This window comes from Dipodomys spectabilis, unplaced genomic scaffold, assembly GCF_019054845.1.
Source record: "Dipodomys spectabilis isolate Male_0828 unplaced genomic scaffold, ASM1905484v1 ptg000148l, whole genome shotgun sequence".
Taxonomy (NCBI): Eukaryota; Metazoa; Chordata; class Mammalia; order Rodentia; family Heteromyidae; genus Dipodomys; species Dipodomys spectabilis.
Genome location: NW_024870825.1, coordinates 3,259,829 through 3,277,529, shown reverse-complemented (window position 1 = coordinate 3,277,529; position 17,701 = coordinate 3,259,829). Strand labels below are relative to the sequence as shown.

At 40.5% G+C, this 17,701-nt stretch overlaps 1 protein-coding gene and 1 pseudogene across 1 annotated transcript in view; one reads left to right on the top strand and one right to left on the bottom strand.

The window, feature by feature from the left end:
• Positions 1-15,444, bottom strand: part of LOC122118307 — a 38,659-nt pseudogene extending 23,215 nt beyond the window's left edge.
• Positions 1-17,701, top strand: part of Magi3 (membrane associated guanylate kinase, WW and PDZ domain containing 3) — a 155,543-nt gene that overhangs the window by 56,288 nt on the left and 81,554 nt on the right. The window lies entirely within an intron of this gene.

The following is a 17,701-nucleotide window of genomic DNA, read 5'->3' as shown; positions in this document are numbered from 1 at the left end:
CTTGTACATCTTATTGTTGCAATAAGTCCACCTGTATCCCTATTTAAACGATTTGTTTTTTACCTTCCCCTCCACAAATTACACCAACATCAAATACAGTGAAAGCAGGGGTTATACCATGGGGGAGGGACATACAAAGCAACAAAGAAATAATCTTATAAATGTGTTAGAAACAATCCCATGAAAGAAAAAAAAAACATTTGAATACATATCTTAGGATTCATTTCCCTAATGTCACCTTATCTGACCTTTTCTGCTTGACTCAGACACATACAAGTTATTGCAAATAAGGGAAAACATAGGATCTATGTTTCTTTGGGCCTGGCTTACTTCACTTAATATAATTTTTTCCAAGTCTTTAAGGTAGAATATTTCCAACGAAAACTCAGCATCTTCATTGAGATATAAGTGTAAAAATCATGCTGAATTTTTAAAGACATATATTACCCCCTCAAAGATGAAATTTATCAATAATATTTTAAAACATTGATTACTGGCCAGATGATAATGGCTCACACCTGTAATCCTAGCTATTGAGGGTGCTGAGATCTAAGGACTGCATTTAAAGCCAGCATGAACAGGAAAGCCCAAGGGACTGTTACCTCCAATTATCCACCAAAAAAGTGTAGCTGTAGCTCAAGTGGTAGAGCACTAGCCTTGATCACAAATACTCAGGAACAGTGCCCAGGCCTGGCTTTCAGCCTTAGGACTGGCATTGTGTGTGTGTAATTATCATTATATAGTCAGGATATATTTGTTAGAATGTATTATTAAAAATGAATTTATTTGTATTATTTTGCTTCTTAAAAATACACTTATCCCATTGCAACAATGAAATGTACAAAATGCTATGTCAAAAAATGAACTTTACAACTTTGGGGGGGATGGGAGTGCAGGGATGGTAAGGAAAACAAAGGAGGAGGCAACAATGCTTAATAAGAAATGTACTCATTACCTTGCTCATGTAATTGTAACGCCTCTGTATGGTATTTTCACAATAAAAAAAAAACCCTTATTAATAATTTTAAAAAGTACACTTACCAAGCCAGCCACCAGTGGCTCACACCTGTAATCCTAGCTACTTAGGAGGCTAAGATCTGAGGATTGAGGTTCAAAGCCAGCCTGGTCAGGAAAGGCCATGAAACTCTTATCTCCAATAAACAACCAGAAAACCGGAAGTGATGCTATGGATCAAGTGGTAGAGCACTAGCCTTGAGCTGAAGAGCTGTAGGACAGTGCTCAGGCCCAGAGTTCAAGCCCCATAACCATCCAAAAAAAAAAAAAAAAAATACAATTACCAGAAAGTTTAAAATTGTTCTCATGGCTCACTTACTTAGCTCTCATATTTCTATAAGACAATGCTGCTGTGACAGTGAGCTCCCTGTCAGCGCCTTATCCTTACCTTTTACTTAAATTTCAGTTATTCTGTCTTAAATGTAGTAAGTGCTCAATAAAAAAAATAAGTGATTTCTGGAAATTGTAACAATCTTTGGAAGGACTGAAACTTTAAATTAAAGCAAATAACTTTGTACAACTTAAGATATGTCTGGTTCATAGTATATTTTCATAGATGTTTGGTTTATATATAAACACATATCTACACAAAGAATAGATGCCTAGTAATAACACTTCTATAAGAGACTAAAGATTTAGTAATTTGGCTTAAGAAGCCAAAATATTAAGTGGCAGAACCATAATTTGAATTCAGTCAGTTTTATTTCATAGTTTATACTTTTAACAAGTGTGCTAAGGGTATAGAAAGCATATAGTTTTGATCATTCATAAGAGCTCAGGGGATGATGGTCATTGGAATTAGTGAGAAAGGGTTCAGATTCCAAATACCTTCCAAAGGCAGAGGGCATAGAACTTAATTAAAGATCATGAGATAAAGAACTTATTTGTTAATTGCCTCCACTTTGCAATCACACAAAACAGATGTGTTAAATTTCAGGCACTCTTTACTACCTTCAACAGTAATGCTGTAGAACCCTTTAGAGAATTAAAAAGAGCATAAAAATACTCTGAAGAAATTAAGATGATAAAAGGGGACAGGGAAGGGAAATGGAAAAGCTGCAACTTTCAGGCAAGGTAGGAGATACATTTAAATTCTCTAAGTTTTCTCTCAAAGCAATCCTTCACACTTCAAACTTAAGTCCTTCAGACTTCACAGGCTTCTCTTCACTAGTGGCTGTTGGTCACCTTTCATGTTTTCATAAAACTCTCTTTGGCCCTTCCTGTTCTGTGGTAATAAAATATACTTCTTGTTTACCGTGAGAAAGGTATTGGTTTATGTGTTTTAATATAGTCTCCCAGCCTCAATCCTATTAGATAGCTCCTATTTATTATTCCTGTTAGACATATAAGAAAACTACTAGCAGTGTGACTTTTAAAGGGATATCAGATAAATAAATGAACACTCTCTTATTTCTTTTCTTATTCTTCTCTTTTACATTATGCTGAAAAACTGCAAATGGGAGATTTGAGGGAATAGGATGATGTGTTGTAATTATGACATCAGTACATTTGATCATGTTCTCTTTTACTTCCAAATCTGGAAGTATACTTAAGTACTTAATTGTAAGTTCTTTTTTCCCTCAGAACACCCAGAAGTCTTGAAAATTACATTTTTGAATCTAAATAGTCACTCTCAAATGATGTTTCACATCTAGAAGTAATTCAAAAAGTCTTTGTACAGACAATATTTGATTTTTTGCTTGACAAAATATGGTCACTGTGAGACAGGATAAATAGGACTGTAAGATAATTACAGGGAAATTTGAAATGATCTTAAAAAATAATTGTAAAAGCCAGAATGGGGAAATTAAGACAGTCAGGAGGTAAAGCTGAAAAATTACTAACAGAAGCATTTTTTCCATCCCCTTTCCTTTTAGATGTTAAGTCAAAGTATTGTGTGTGTGTGTGTGTGTGTGTGTGTGTGTGTGTGTGTGTGTGTGTGTGTGTGTGTGTGTGTGTGTGTGTGTGTGTGTGTGTGTGTGTGTGTGTGTGTGTGTGTGTGTGTGTGTCTGTCTCGGTCGTGGGGCTTGAACTCTGGGCTTGGGCGCTGTCCCTGTGCTCTTCAGCTCAAAGGCAAGCGCTCTACCACTTGATCCACAGCGCCACTTCCGCTTTTCTAGTGGTTTATTGGAGATGAGTCTCACGGACTTTCCTGCCTGGGCTGGCTTTGAACCATGATCCTCAGATCTCAGCCTCCTGAGTAAGGATTACAGGCATGAGCCACCAGCACCCGGCGAAGTCAAAGTATTCTTGAATGAATAAGGAAACCTGAGAATTGAAGATTTGTCTGGTGAATGGATTCTTAGACCAGAAAAAAATTGCCTTAAAAATAGCTCCCATTGTCTCTATGTTTAGGGGCAGTATAGTAGCTCCCTTGCTCCATGTTGGAGAACTTATCAAAATTATTACAGGTTGTAGATAACATAGTCAGGTGTCTATGCACATGTTCGAGGGGGAATCCTCCGCTCTGAAAGTACAGGTATACCCCGGACAAGGTCGGTCACTGTGAGCCTCTTGGTACCTCCTCCTATATGTAAGAAGAACACTCGCTCTTTGCTCCTCTTCTAGTTCTCTCTTGCTTTGCCCTGTTTGCTAAACAAATCTTTGTGAATGTTACATCCTGTGAACTCCTGGAGCTGTTCTTTGCCAGGGCTCTCCAGAACCTATGATTTATGTGGAAATTGGGAAGCTGAGCTGAGGATTTCCCTCCTCACCCCCCACAAGACATCTGCCTCATGCCTAGTGCCAGCTCATTCTGTCTTTCTCTCTCTATGCCTGGCACAGCACTTGACATACAGCAGGTGAAGAGGGTAGACCACTTTCTCTTTGTAACATTTACTGATATTTTTTCTTACTAAAGGCAGGGTTGGTCTGTGAGACAGAAAATTGTGCTGTTATCTGTTCCGGAAGAATTGGTGCAGTGGAGTGAGAGTCTGTGCCCCAGCCCTGGCATGCCAGCTTTGTGACAGAGCTCAGGGCCAGTGAGGTGTGTGCCTGTGTTTTTGGCCAATCATCACTGCTCTCAATAAAATATAACCTGCCACTCCACGACCACCAAAAAAAAACAAAACCCAAAAAACAAATATATATATATGTATATATATAAATATATATATAAAAACCTGCCAAGCCTGTATGAAGTTTAGCTTTTTAATAGCCATGGTGCAGATTCCACTACTAAAAGAAGATACTAGGCATCTGAACCCACCAGATTGGCAGTTCTGTGTTTGGGGCAGTAATAGCTCCAAAAATCAATTAGAATTGAAATATACAAACCATGCTCCATTTTTACTCTCTCTGATTCATGAGAAAGTGAAAGTTAAAAAGAAAAGAAACATAGTATGTTAACAAGGGCAGTGCACATTTTAGTTTTGTTTTGTTTTCAAGGAGAAAGGTAAAGAAATTAAGGTGTGCATAGAAAGGCTCACACTTATAATTTCCAGCTACTTGAATGCTGAGATCTGATGTTCTTCCTTCAAAGCCGCCCAAAGAGAAATCTGAGATACTTGTATCTCCATTTAACCAGTAAAATGCCAGAAGTGGGGTGTGTAGCTCAGGTGGTAGAGCACTAGTCTTGAGCAAAAGGTTGATTTAAGAGCTCCCAGTACTGATTTCAAGCCCTACTACACAGCAAAAAATAAATGAATAAAATCTTAAGGGCTAAGGGTAAGTATGTGTTCTTTTCAGATTTCCATATTAAGCCTTGCTTCCTCTGGTCAAGAGCTGCTAAAAGATTGTTGTGTAGGCCTGGCTGGGTTTTCCATGCTGTCCTTAAAGGGTCAAAGGCTCAGAGACGTGGCAAATTAACAGCCTTTGAAGGATCACAATTCACCTGGTTTAACTGACCTGGTTTGGGGGCAGCTATCAGCGCTTCTGACCAGACAGTCTTGATTCTGATACCTGTGGGCAGGGCGGCAGCTGGGAGCCTCCCGCTCGTGAAGGAAACCCAGGTAGCATTCTCCTGGGAAACCTAGCTGAGCTGAGGAAGCATCAGGGCTCCGTGGTCTATACTTAGCTTACATTGTTTCTTCCTGATGAGAAAATGATTGATGCTTAAAAAAAAAACAAAAAAACCCTCAGCTCCTTTGTTGAATGTTGTCATCGCTATTTCAAAATACTAAAGCAATTATGCATAAGTTACATGGAGAGAATATTTTTCTTGATTTTTTTTCCTCCTAAAAATGAGTGGGAAGAAATTACACAAAATGAGAAAATGATGGTATTATTTAGAAACAATTCCATTTTTCACTTACACAGCTGCAACATTAAGAGAATCTTTGTGAGGAATTGGTTGTTACGCTGTATGGATGTTCACGGAAACTCCTTGACATAAGGAGTCCTTGTGTTGTCTGAAAACATGAAAATGTTTTCAGTTTACCATTTTGAGGTCTGTAAATTATTTTGTAGCTCAGAGCAACACCAAAATGATAATAACAATAAAAAATAAACCCCACTATTAAAAAATAACTTCATTATTAACCCTAAAACAAGTGATCGGTAGTCATTTTTACCTTCTTTACAAACAGTCTTGGCCAAAATTAGAATGAAATTCTAACTTTCTCATCACTCATAATTACTATTCAACTTTTCAGTTGTATGCATGTTGAGTTTTGTGGCATGGGAAGAAAAGGCATATCACCATAGCATTCATTCTTTTTTTCTTTTTTAAAGTTTATTGTTAAGGTGATGTGCAGAGTTATGGTCACATAAGTCAGATGATAGGTATATTTCCTTTTGAACAGTGTCACTCTCTCCTCTTCCAGTTTTTTCCTCTACCATTCATTCTTAAAAGCCACCTTCTTTCCTCTTCTCTGTGTTGCTGCTTATTGGAGGCATGGTCTCTATTTTCTCAAAAATGCAAGTGTTGAGGGTTTTGTTTGGTAGGTTTTGTTTTAGTGCTGGCCTGTTACTTGAACTTGGGAATTGGGCACTGTCTCTGAGCATATTGTTCAAGGCTCATAGTACTCCCACGTGAGCCACAACTCTGCTTTGGCTTTTTAGTGGTTAATTGGAGCTAAGAGTCTCATAGACTTTTTTGCTCAGGCTGGCTTCAGACCGCAATCTCCAGATCTCAGACTCCTGAGTAACTGGGGTTATAGGTTTCAGCCATCAAGGCCCACCTTTTGTTGTTGTTTTAAATCAAACAGCTGTTTAGATTATCTCCAGCAAACTATAAATATTGTGTGACATATGTAACAAATTTTGTAAATATTTATAAGGTGTTTCTATTATAGCTATATTACACCTTTACTATATATACCTTTGTACCTTGGGTTATCCCAAAGAGCACTTACTTTCCAGGAGAGATGTATGCAAATTCAGTTTAATCCTTGGCAGGGCTAATTGTTTTCTTTTACATTTTGGATAATAGTATCTACCCTTATGACATTCAAATGGATTTACTTGTATAAATGTGATGTGCATGCCGTATATTATCAAATAAGTTCGGTCTTTTCAGTATTCTTGAATTTATCCTCTCTACTAATAACTTTCAATTGTTTATCATGACTAAAAATAATTTTTTTTGGGGGGTCCGGTCGTGGGGCCTGAACTCTGGGCCTGGGCGCTGTCCCTCAGCTCTTCAGCTCAAGGCTAGCGCTCTACCACTTGAGCCACAGCGCCACTTCCGGCTTTTTTCTTTTTGCTTATGTGGTGCTGAGGAATCGAACCCAGGGCCTCAAGCATGCAAGGCAAGCGCTCTACCACTGAGCCACCTTCCCAGCCCCTAAAAAAAAATTTTGAGATGTCTATCTGAAGTTTTCCTATAGCTATACTATTCCTCTAACATACGGTTGTCATTTTTGAATTGTGTTTAATTGTACCTCAATTTGTGCTTGTCCAAGTTATTTACATGTTTTGCTTTTGCTTGAAAAGAAAATAATAATCATTTCCAAAAAGCTGAGTGTTGGTTACTTGGAAGCTTGTTGTTCAAGGCAGTTGTTTCTCTCCTTCAGTCACCAAAGAAGTATGCACGTTTCATATTTCATCATTTACACTCTGCAGATATAGGTGGGTACTTTTTGTTTTTACATCTCGAGGCAGTTGGTTCAGATATATGTAGATACGTGAATTGGCAGGTGGCTTCCTTCACAGGTAAATACAAGTTGGTTACATTTTTCTCTTCTATCTGCATAAAAATTTGCTTATCACTTACACCAACATTTGGCAGATCCTATACTTAATAGCTCTACTGCTCATGGGGCAGGTTATTTGTACTGCCCCCCCCCCCACACGCACCCTGAATAACAGACAGACCACACCCCTTCAGTTCGGTAAAATATCACTTAGCTTCAGTGTCATAAACAGTACTGAAGAAAAGGGAGCTACCTGCGGAGTACGGCCTGCACTGCTCCTGGGCTTAGTGCTGCCTTTTCTGTGACAGGAGGACCGCTTTTTCTGGCGTTTACCCGGTATCTGGCAGATAGCCACTTGATGTGTTTGGAGTGAAAGGACAGATGAGAATTTCAGTTATTTTAGTGCCAACAGTGGTCTACCTTTCCATTTGCCATCTGCTTAGTTTTTTAAACTATAGGAATGCTCTTTTGAGTCTCAAGCCAAGTTAGGGTCATTTTATTTGTTACTGTTTTTACCAAATATTTAGATAATAAACTAAGAAGTAGTATTTATATTAGGTACTATTGGAAATGAAGTAAATATAATTTTTTTTAAATTATGCAGTCCAAGAGCACAGCTCGAGGACAGCATACACTCATTGGATTAGTTCTTCAAATAGAAGTTGACTGGCCTCTGAAGGAGAGTCTCCTTTCTGTTGGAGGCATAGGAAAATGAAACCATTTCTTAAGTAAAAACAAAACCAACAGCAGACAACTCCACCACCAAACACCTGGCAGGAAAAGCATGGTGATCTCTCTGCCACAGTGTGCCATCCGTCACCGCCTGCTGCTGAGGTTGGTGTTACCTGAGTAACATGAGTGCTAACGGAGCACGTTGGGCTGCGGGGCTTCTGTGACTTGACACTTATATTAGAATTTGACCTATGGAGTGGTAGTATCATGGTTTAATGTAGGGGTTTTTGGTTGTTGGAAGTCGGGGCATAGGAACCTGTTCTTTCTGAGCTCACAGATTTGTTCCACAGAGAAATCACTGTGAAGCTTTATAGGTCGAATGCAGCTTCCTGTTTGGTCTCTGAAAGGCTCTCAACTCTCAATTTACAAAGCAATTCTACTTATTTAGAATGTTATTTGATATTTTGTGTAAAGTATGCTTATTGTAAGACAATGAACGTCTAAGAGTTCTCGTCAGTGCTTATTTGTAATTAGAAGCATGTAATTTCGGAAGTGGCTGAACAATTTCTGGATGTATGCTGTCTTCAGGTTCATCTAATCAGAGGGGTGAAGTACACTGGTTTCCCCCATTCCTGTGAGCTACACAGCATTTTCCAGGTGGGCGAATGGGCGCTGATGATAGCTCTCTTCTTTTTGACAGTCTAGGTTTAAACTCTGGGCTTGCATTTGCTAGAAAAGTGCTCTGCCCCTTGAGCCATGACCTCAATTGCTTTAGTTATTTTTCAGGTAAGGTTTTAGATTGTTGCCTGGTGACCTCTAATGATGATCCTGTTCCCTGTACCTGCCGTGTAGGGTTATAGGCATGAAGTGCTATACCTGGCTCGTTTATTGAGATATGGGGAGGGGGCATGTTTCTCACTTTTTGTCTGTGCCAACCGTCAACCCTGATTCTCTCACTCTTTCCCTCCTCAGTAGGGAAGATCACACATACAGTCTCCATAGTCAGTCCAACACTGGTGCTTCCTAACATCACCCCAATCCCATCTGTAAATCAGAAACAAAGGCCTTAGGAATTTTGACTTGTAAAGTGTGATTGTGAACTAGAAGCTTGCTGTAGAGCCTGTCTTCTGGGGTTTATAGGAATGGGTGCATGTGTAAGTAAGATTTTGTAAGACTAATTCCATTACTTTTGAGACTGAGACCTATTTTATAATTTAAAGTATGAACTGGATCTCTCATAATTATCTTATTGCTTCCTTGTCCCCCAGGAGAGTAAGTATATTAACCATTGGATGGGAAATAATTACAGTCATACATAGTCTACAGTCTGAAATCTTTTTTTTTTTTTTGTCAGTTGTGGCACTTGAAATCAGGGCCTGGCACTGTCCCTGAGCTTTTCTGCTGAAGGGTAGCGCTCTACCACTTTGAGCCACATCACCACTTCTAGTTTTCCTGGTGGTTCATTGGAGACAAGAGTCTATGGACTTTCCTGCCCAAGGTAGCTTCAAACTGAGGTGCTCCTATCAGTCTCCTAAGAAGCTAGGTTTATAGGCATGAGCCACCAGCACCTGGCCCTACAGTCAGAAATCTTAATGACTCCTGTTGTTTCTTTTTTATTCCTATGGAATGTTAAATTCTTGGTAATGTTCATTACCCTGGAATAACAGAACTACAGTCTGACATTGCATGCTGTTTGGAGGTTGCCAGGCTTGGTGGTAGTGGTGGTTTTCTGGGGGCTCCTAGCACTGGGCATGTGTCCCTCTCATTGCTCTGATTTACTGTAGACGAGGCTCTGGTGGCATCTCCTGGAGTCACCAACTCCACCAGCACCAGTCCTGGCAGCATACACGAGAGGCCCCCAGCAGAACCCTCTAGACCGTGGCTAGACTTCTATGGAGGCTGATCCTCTAGCTGTCCGCAGCCTACATTGTACCAGAATGCCAGCTCCAGTGGACAACACAGCACTGGGCTGATTTGCACACTTTTAGGTACTTGAGGCCTACGTATGAGGGAGGTGAGAACCTTCCTGAAATGGAAGTTTCCAGATGCCAGCCAGTGCCCAGCCCCACGTAGTCTCTCCAAGGATAGCATCACAGCCCACAGTGCTGATTCTGTTCTGTTCAAAGGCGGTGCAGCATGGGTACTATTGTTTGCCAGACTACTACCATCACTTTAGAACATGGGAGCAAATCCACTGCTCATTCTGTCTGGCTAACAAATATATTATCAATTATCAGTGTTGACTTCATCTGTTGAGCGGCAGGGCTAAGTTTGACCTCCATCTAGGATACTGTCACTGAACTTTCTTGCCCAAGGCTAGTGTTCTACCACTTGAGACACAGCTCTACTTCTAGCTTTGGATGATTAATTGGAGATAAAGCATCTCAAGGGACTTTCCTTTCTTGGACTGGCTTTGAACTTCAGTCCTCAGGTCTCAGCCTCCTGAGTGGCTACGATTACAGACCTGAGCCACTAGCCCTTGGCTCAGATGTTATTATTATTATTATTATTTTGTTATTGTTGTTAGTCGTGGGGCTTGAACTCTGGTTTTGGCCACTGTCCCTCAGCTCTTCAGCTCAAGGCCAGGGCTCTACCACTTGAACCACAGCACCACTTCCAGGTTTCTAGTGGTTAATTGGAGATAAGAGTCTCAGGGACCTGCATGGGCTGGCTTTGAACCATAATCCTCAGATCTCAGTCTCCTGAGTAGCTAGGATTATAGGCGTGAGCCACCAGAACCTAGCTCAGATACTATTTTTTAATAGAAATGAGAAAATACATCTACAAAGTATAAATGAACATACTGAGACTTAATTGTCTTCATTTCTTCACGTATGAACATCTCGTAAGCATAGAACTTCAGCAGGCTTTTATGTGCCTCCTGTTCACCTAGCTCTTCTAAGTCTAGGGATGTGAACCAAGCCAAACATGCTTCCTGCCATGAAGAGGGTAATATCCTGGCAAAGGGGATAAAAATGTGAATAAATTTATTTTTATAAGATGATACAGGGAACATGCGTTTATAAAAGATCAGCCCCCTGATTTCTACCTTTCAGGAAGCTAGGGTTATAAGTTCAGGTCATCACTCCCGGCTAGTTCCTTTTTTTTTGTAGTTACTCATGTGCTTATTGTTTACCTGTATCCTCATAGAGGGTGCAGTGTTTGACTCCATCACACATCTAGCTGTGTGACCTTGAGTGCTTATGTCACCTTTCATTGCCTCTGGCTACTCCTATGTAATAATAATGGTAGTTGTAGTAGTAGTGCTTAACTCCATAGGGGACTTGTGAGGATCAAATGGGTTAATAAAAGTAATTGGCTTGAACAGAGTAGACTGTAGTCACGCAATAAATGTTAGCTGTTGGTGGAATAGGTTGTAGGTTTGAACTTTAAAAGAATTTACCCCGCCTTTAAATGGCTTTTCAAAAAGCAGGGGGGGGGGGTGGGGGGGTTGGGGGTTGGGGATGAATTTCCTATACCCTCTTTACTTAGACTAATTTTTAGCTTATGGAAAACCTTCTTTACTACTTATGTACTTGTGGGTGATTCTTTTAAATCACAGTTGCTTGAAGTTAAATTGCACATGTCACAATACTTCTGTACATATACCCTAAAAATAACCACAAAGCTATTTCATACCCACATGTGGAAGAATGATGATAAAGATATTTAATGTACAGGCTAAGTTCAGGTTTTTCCTAAAAATGTCTTTTGAATTTTTTTCTTTTCTTTTTTTAAAAAAAAAAAAAACAACAACCCTTTCTTTAGTTGTCTTGACTTCAGTACCTTAGTCTTCATGCCTTTACATTTTCTTTCCTGTCTTTTCCTGACATTGACACTTTTGAAGCGTTTAGGGTAATTGCTTTGTAAAACTGCGTGTAGAGATTAAACTGTAGAAACCTACTTAGACAGTATTTCCTCTCCATAGTTTTCACTTAACCTATTACAATTTGGAATTTTGAGAAGGTGAATAACGAAGATACTTTGTGTAGAAAATCACTAAAAATAAATGTTTTGATCAGAATATTCTAGGAGATAAAAGATTAAGTTTTTAAAGAAGAAAATGTGATTAGGTAGAAAAAGTTGTTTTGTTTGACAAAGGTTTAGGTTTTTCTGTTTCGTTTTATTAATGCTTCGATACTGACTGAGCTCTCCCTGAGCTTCTTTTTGTCATCACAGAAGCCATAGAACATTCCCCCTCCCCCTTTTTTTTTTGGTCTGGTCATGGGGCTTGAACTCTGGGCCTGGGCGCTGTCCCTGTGCTCTTCAGCTCAAGGCTAGCGCTCTACCACTTGAGCCACAGCGCCACTTCCAGCTTTTTTCTTTTTGCTTATGTGGGGCTGAGGAATCAAACCCAGGGCCTCATGCATGCAAGGCAAGCGCTCTACCACTGAGCCACCTTCCCAGCCCCAAAATGGAAACTTTTTCTTTGGACTTCACTGGCAGGACTTTGAATTACTACTTTTCTAGTGTTCTGAAGAAAGATAGTTACATGAAATCGATCTATAAACTCATCTATCATTTATTCATTCACTAATTCATTCACAGTCATCCTACCATATCAAGAGAAGCAAAAGGAAGAAAAGAGGCCACATTGTCTTTGACCAAGAAAATGTCGTATGAATTCCTCTTGACTTTATCTGTTTAAATGATATCTCTTCTTTTTTGAAGGAAAATTCTGAGAGCTCTACACTCAACCGCCCCACTATTCCTGCCCCCAAAAGAGAACGAAGAACTTGAATAAGTGTCTTTATGATGCTGTCATTTTCCTTCTCTTGGTATATGGTACATGGTAGACCTTTCCATTTCCAATTACATTTATTTTTAATTTTTCAATTGCTTCAAGTATATGTTTTATTTATTGCTTGTTTAATTTATTCTCTTTTTCAGAGACATTTGACATTTGAGTCATAGCACTTCCTTGTAAATCTGTGAGCATTGATTCACTTCAGATTCTGGCCAAGTTCCTACATTTAGCGCGTTTCTGGAGTCTGCTTCCTATTTCACCGATCCAATTTTCTGCTGTACTGATTCTTCTAATGCTGCTTCTGATGCTGTTACTACTTGAGCTGTGACCAAATTTGTCCTGTGCTGGTTTGGGAGCTCTGTCCCTGTTCTCCTTTGTCTTTGTAGCTCACATTGTTACCAGAATGATCCTTCCAAAACACAGGTTTGGTGATACAACATTCCCGTGAGAAACTCTTTTTGATTACATCAGAAAATGATATTCTGAACCTTTACTGTCCTGAGCAAAGTCTTCTGTCCCCTGAGTGTACCGACTGTTACTCTAGTTTTATAGTTCCTTGTGCCTCCATTTTTGTTGTTTTGTGTTGTTACACCTCAAGCCACCTAGGAAGCTGTTTTCCCACCAACAGTGCCCATGATCTCCCTGACCCCTCCTCCACCCAACTCCAGCCCAGTCACTGTGACACCCCACCCGTGTACCTGGTGCTCACTCTTAGCCCGCCTTTCTGATGGTTTGTTTCTACCTACCAGAGCAAAGCAGGACAGGGCGTCCTGTGACACTGCAGACAGGATCTGCTCTGTGATGGTTTATGTCCCCAACACCCAGAGGTGCCTGGGGGTTTGTGGGGGTTTTTGGTTTTATTTACTTATATGATATTTCTCTTTTCCCTTTTTTGTAAAGGAAATAATTGTAGTCAAGCTACATTTTTCTTTTTATACTTTATATGTGTTTTCTTACACATGGTGTACTAATCCTCAAGATTAGTATACTCGCAGTAACTCACTCTAAATTGCTGCACAGATCTCAGTCCTGGGTCTGGGTTGAAGAGCCCCTGTGTAACCTCACGTCAGTGAGGTCAGGTCTACCAGGCCTGACTTCTCTAGTCTGCTTGTTTGGTTCTCAGCCGAAGCAGTGCTAGGCTTTGACAATGTAGTCCTCCTGCACAGGCTGGCATTTGAAAAGCAGATGAGTTCAGCCAGGGTGGTTTTCTTCTCTTGCCCTAGGTTATGTTGCATCTCAGTTTTTAAACACTCGAGGAGGAGGGGTTTTATTGAATTTTTAAAATGGTAGGCTTTTTTTTCCTTTTTCAGAAAAACTCCAATATAGAAAATGATGAAGATGAATGAAAACTCTTCAACACCTTTCCATTTAGGGATAGCACATTTAGAATATATTTTTTACATACCTATGGGTACTACTTCATTAATGGCATTGTGGACTCATGCTGCTCTGTAGCTTCTTGTGTTTCTGCTCAATAATGTGTTTAGAAGGTGTTGTACTTCATTATTGTCATTTAATCAGCAGTTTCCTATAGCTGGATATATGAATTCCTTGTCAATAATGCTGTGATAAACATTTATCTTAACTTTTTTACATTACAGCTATCACCTTGAGGATTCTTTTCAGGGGACATGTATGTTATTTATTTTTGCCAGAATGTTTTTTGAAAAGTATTTTCATCAGCTGTGCATGAAAACACTTCTTGCCATCTCTGTATCCAAAGCTACATTTTTGTCATTTTTTTCTTGAACCAAAGATTCTCAATTTACAATTCTAATTTCACATCTGTCCTCTAAATTCTCACATTCCTATCAGCAACTTAATTGGTATTTATTTGTTAAAAATGTATTGTTATTATAGAGGTGATATACAGAGGGGTTACATTTATATGAGTCAGATGATAAGTGCATTTCCTTTCATACAATGTCATCTGTTCCCTCACACTCTCCTATCCCTCCCTCCCATCTCCAAACACAAGTTGTATAGTTCACTTTCATCGATGTTCAGTGCACTCCACTGCTGTAGTCATTCACCCTTTTTTCCTCGAATTTTATTCCTTCCCCCCACCCTCCCACATGAATACACCATATCTAAGGTAAAGAATATTGAATCAAGCTTTGCGCCAGTTACTCAACGCCTGTAATCCTAGCTACTCAGGAGGCTGAGATCTGAGGATTGAGGTTCAAAGCCAGCTCGGGCAGGAAAATCCATGAGACTCTTATCTCCAATTAACCACCAGAAAACCAGAAATGGCACTGTGGCTCAAGTGGTAGAGCGCTAGCCTTGAGCTGAAGAGCTGAGGGACAGCGCCTAGGCCCAGAGTTCAAGCCCCACAACCCACTAAAAAAAAAAAAATCAGAAAAAGAACAAATTTAAAATAGTCTTTTGTTTCCATATATTAGGAGTTCGTTTCAGTATGTATATGATCTTATACAAATAGGAAGAGGTGCTTAGGTATTGAATCTTTGTGATTCTCTCCTAAGATTATCCTCTGTTGGTCTCACTGTATATGGTATCCTACATAACTGGCCATATTCCATTGCATTTTAGGTCTTATTTCCAAGTATCAGAGAGAACATGCACCGTTTGCCTTTCTGTTCTTGGCTTACCTCTCTCAACATGATTTGTTCTAGTTCCATCCATTTCCCTGTGAATGACATTATTCTATCCTTTCTATGGTGTGTAAATTCCATCATATATAGGTACCACATTTTGTCTTATGATCCACTTATCTCTTGTGGTGCATCTGAGCTGTTTCCAACCTTGGCTGTTGTGAGCAGTGCAGCAGTGAACATGGAACATGGGTATGTAGGTATCCTTGTCGTATCCTGGCTGGTGATGCTCAGGGTAGCTGCCCAGGCGTGGTATGGCTGGATCATAGGGAGATCTGTGTTTACTTTCTTGAGAAACCTCCAGACTGCCGTCCAGAGCGGCCATACTAGTTTACATTCCCACCAGCAGTGCAGTAGGCTTCCTTTTCCCCACGTTCCCACCAGCAGTGTTGTTCCAATTCAGAATATTGGCCATCTGAGAGATGGACCCTCTCAGAGTTGTTTCCATTTGCATTTCCAGTGTGGCCAGGGGTGAGGAGCATTTTCTTGTGTTTCTTTGCCTTCTCACCTCTTCTTCTGAGAAGTCTCTCCTTAGCTCCCTCGCCCAGGTAGTGATTTGTGCATTAGGTTTGAGAGAGGTTGGTTTCTTGGGCTCCCTGTGTATACCGGATTTTAGGTCTTTGTCTGATGTGTTGCTGGTAAAGATCTTTTCCCAACTGGTTGGCTGTTTTTCTAGTTTAGTAGCTACTTGAAATTCATTTTTACACGGAGTCTGTCTCAACATCTCAAAACAACCTTCCCCAAACGGTACCTTGATTTGCTGCCTCACAGCCTAAGCCTCTTTCTTTTCCTTTTTTAAGCGAAACTCAATTTTTCCACAGTTAACCAAGTAGAAAGCCCACAGTGATTTTTTTAATCTCTCTCTCCTGTCAGATTCATCACCAAAACTTATGGGTACTGATAATACCATTTTATTCAAATAGGAGAAGTCTCAGATCTTTTTTTTTTTTTTTTTTGCCAGTCCTGGGGCTTGAACTCTGGGCCTGAGTGTTGTCCTTCAGCTCTTCAGTTCGAGGCTAGTGCTCTCTCTACCACTTGAGCCACAGTGCCACTTCTGGTTTTCTGGTGGTGTATTGGAGATTGGAGATAAGAGTCTGACAGACTTTCCTGCCCATGCTGGCTTTGAATTGTGATCGTCAGCCTCCTGAGTAGCTAGGATAACAGACGTGAGCCACTGGCGCTCAGAGTTTTCTTTTTTTGGTTCCTCTGTGTTGGGAATGTTTGTCCTTTCTTTGTGGGGACTGGAGGCAGTGGTTTCATTTGGTTCCTTCCCTCTGCTTCACAGTGAGCAGGCAGTGAGATAACAAGTCACCCATTTTGGTGTGTGCATCAGCATGCACTTTTCTGCTCTGTTCCTCTGGTCTGCAGCTCTGATGTGGTTTTGCTTACTGACATCACAATTAAAAACCTTGGGCAGAAGGAAAATAACCGCTTGGCTGCTGCATTCTTCCTGGCCTGCCCCACAACCCATGAGGGCCTTCCACATGTGTTCCACTCGAACTGCAAAATGCACAGGGTTCAGGATCCTAGAGTTGTTTGCCACCCTATGGCATTTCTGAAGCTGGGTTGATGGTGAGAGGTGGAGAAAGGAGCTTAGTGCATGGCAGCACTTAAGTGCATCTTCAGCTACCTCCAGTGGTCCAGGTTTTGGCTTCAGATTATACAGGTAGCATTGGGGCAGCTGGTGGGAAAGGTGTGCACAGTTAGAGGGTGTGGCCCGGTTGACCCTATCAGCTCAGTCATTGACTGGAGGAGCCCGGGAGAAGTTCCTGCTTCCACTTGAGGGAAAAGGCAGTTTTGCTTTTTGCCACAGGTAAAGAAGAAGGGCACTGCTTGCCTGAGCAGTGAGCCTTTGTCACAAGATGCTGTCATGAATCTGATCTTCTGGAGCCCAAGGTGATTGCCAAGGAACTGCAAGAGAGTATAGCTTGGATCAAAGAGTGCAGATACAAAGTCGGGGGCGTAGTTAATTCATGGGGCTAAGAAAAAGCCTTTTATTTTTTCAGTGTGGTCTCCATTATTTACTCTTTTTGGAGTTGCTATTTGAATGGGCAGAGCTAAACTTTTTTCTATCTTTTTTTATGTTTTTTCTTTATTTTGTTCTGTTTGAGTGTCACCTACAAGACCATCTTCTGATTCTTGAACATATAATTATATAGCCATGTTTTATAAACATAATTTTAAAAATCCTTTTAAGGAAGTGGCGCTGTGGCTCAAGCGGTAGAGTGCTCGCCTTGAGCTGAAGAGCGCAGGGACAGCGACCAAGTCCAGAGTTCAAGCCCTACGACCGACAAAAAAAAAAAATCTAAAAAATCCTTTTAAATGTGTTGATTAGGGGCTGGGAAGTGGCTCGGTGGTAGAGCGCTTGCCTTGCATGCCTGAGGCCCTGGGTTCGATTCCTCAGCACCACATAAGCAAAAAGAAAAAAGCCAGAAGTGGCACTGTGGCTCAAGTGGTAGAGTGCTAGCCCTGAGCTGAAGAGCTGAGGGACAGCGCCCAGGCCCAGAGTTCAGGCCCCACAACCGGACCCAAAAAAAAAAAAAAAATGTGTCAATTAAACTAGAGATTAACAATGGAAATAG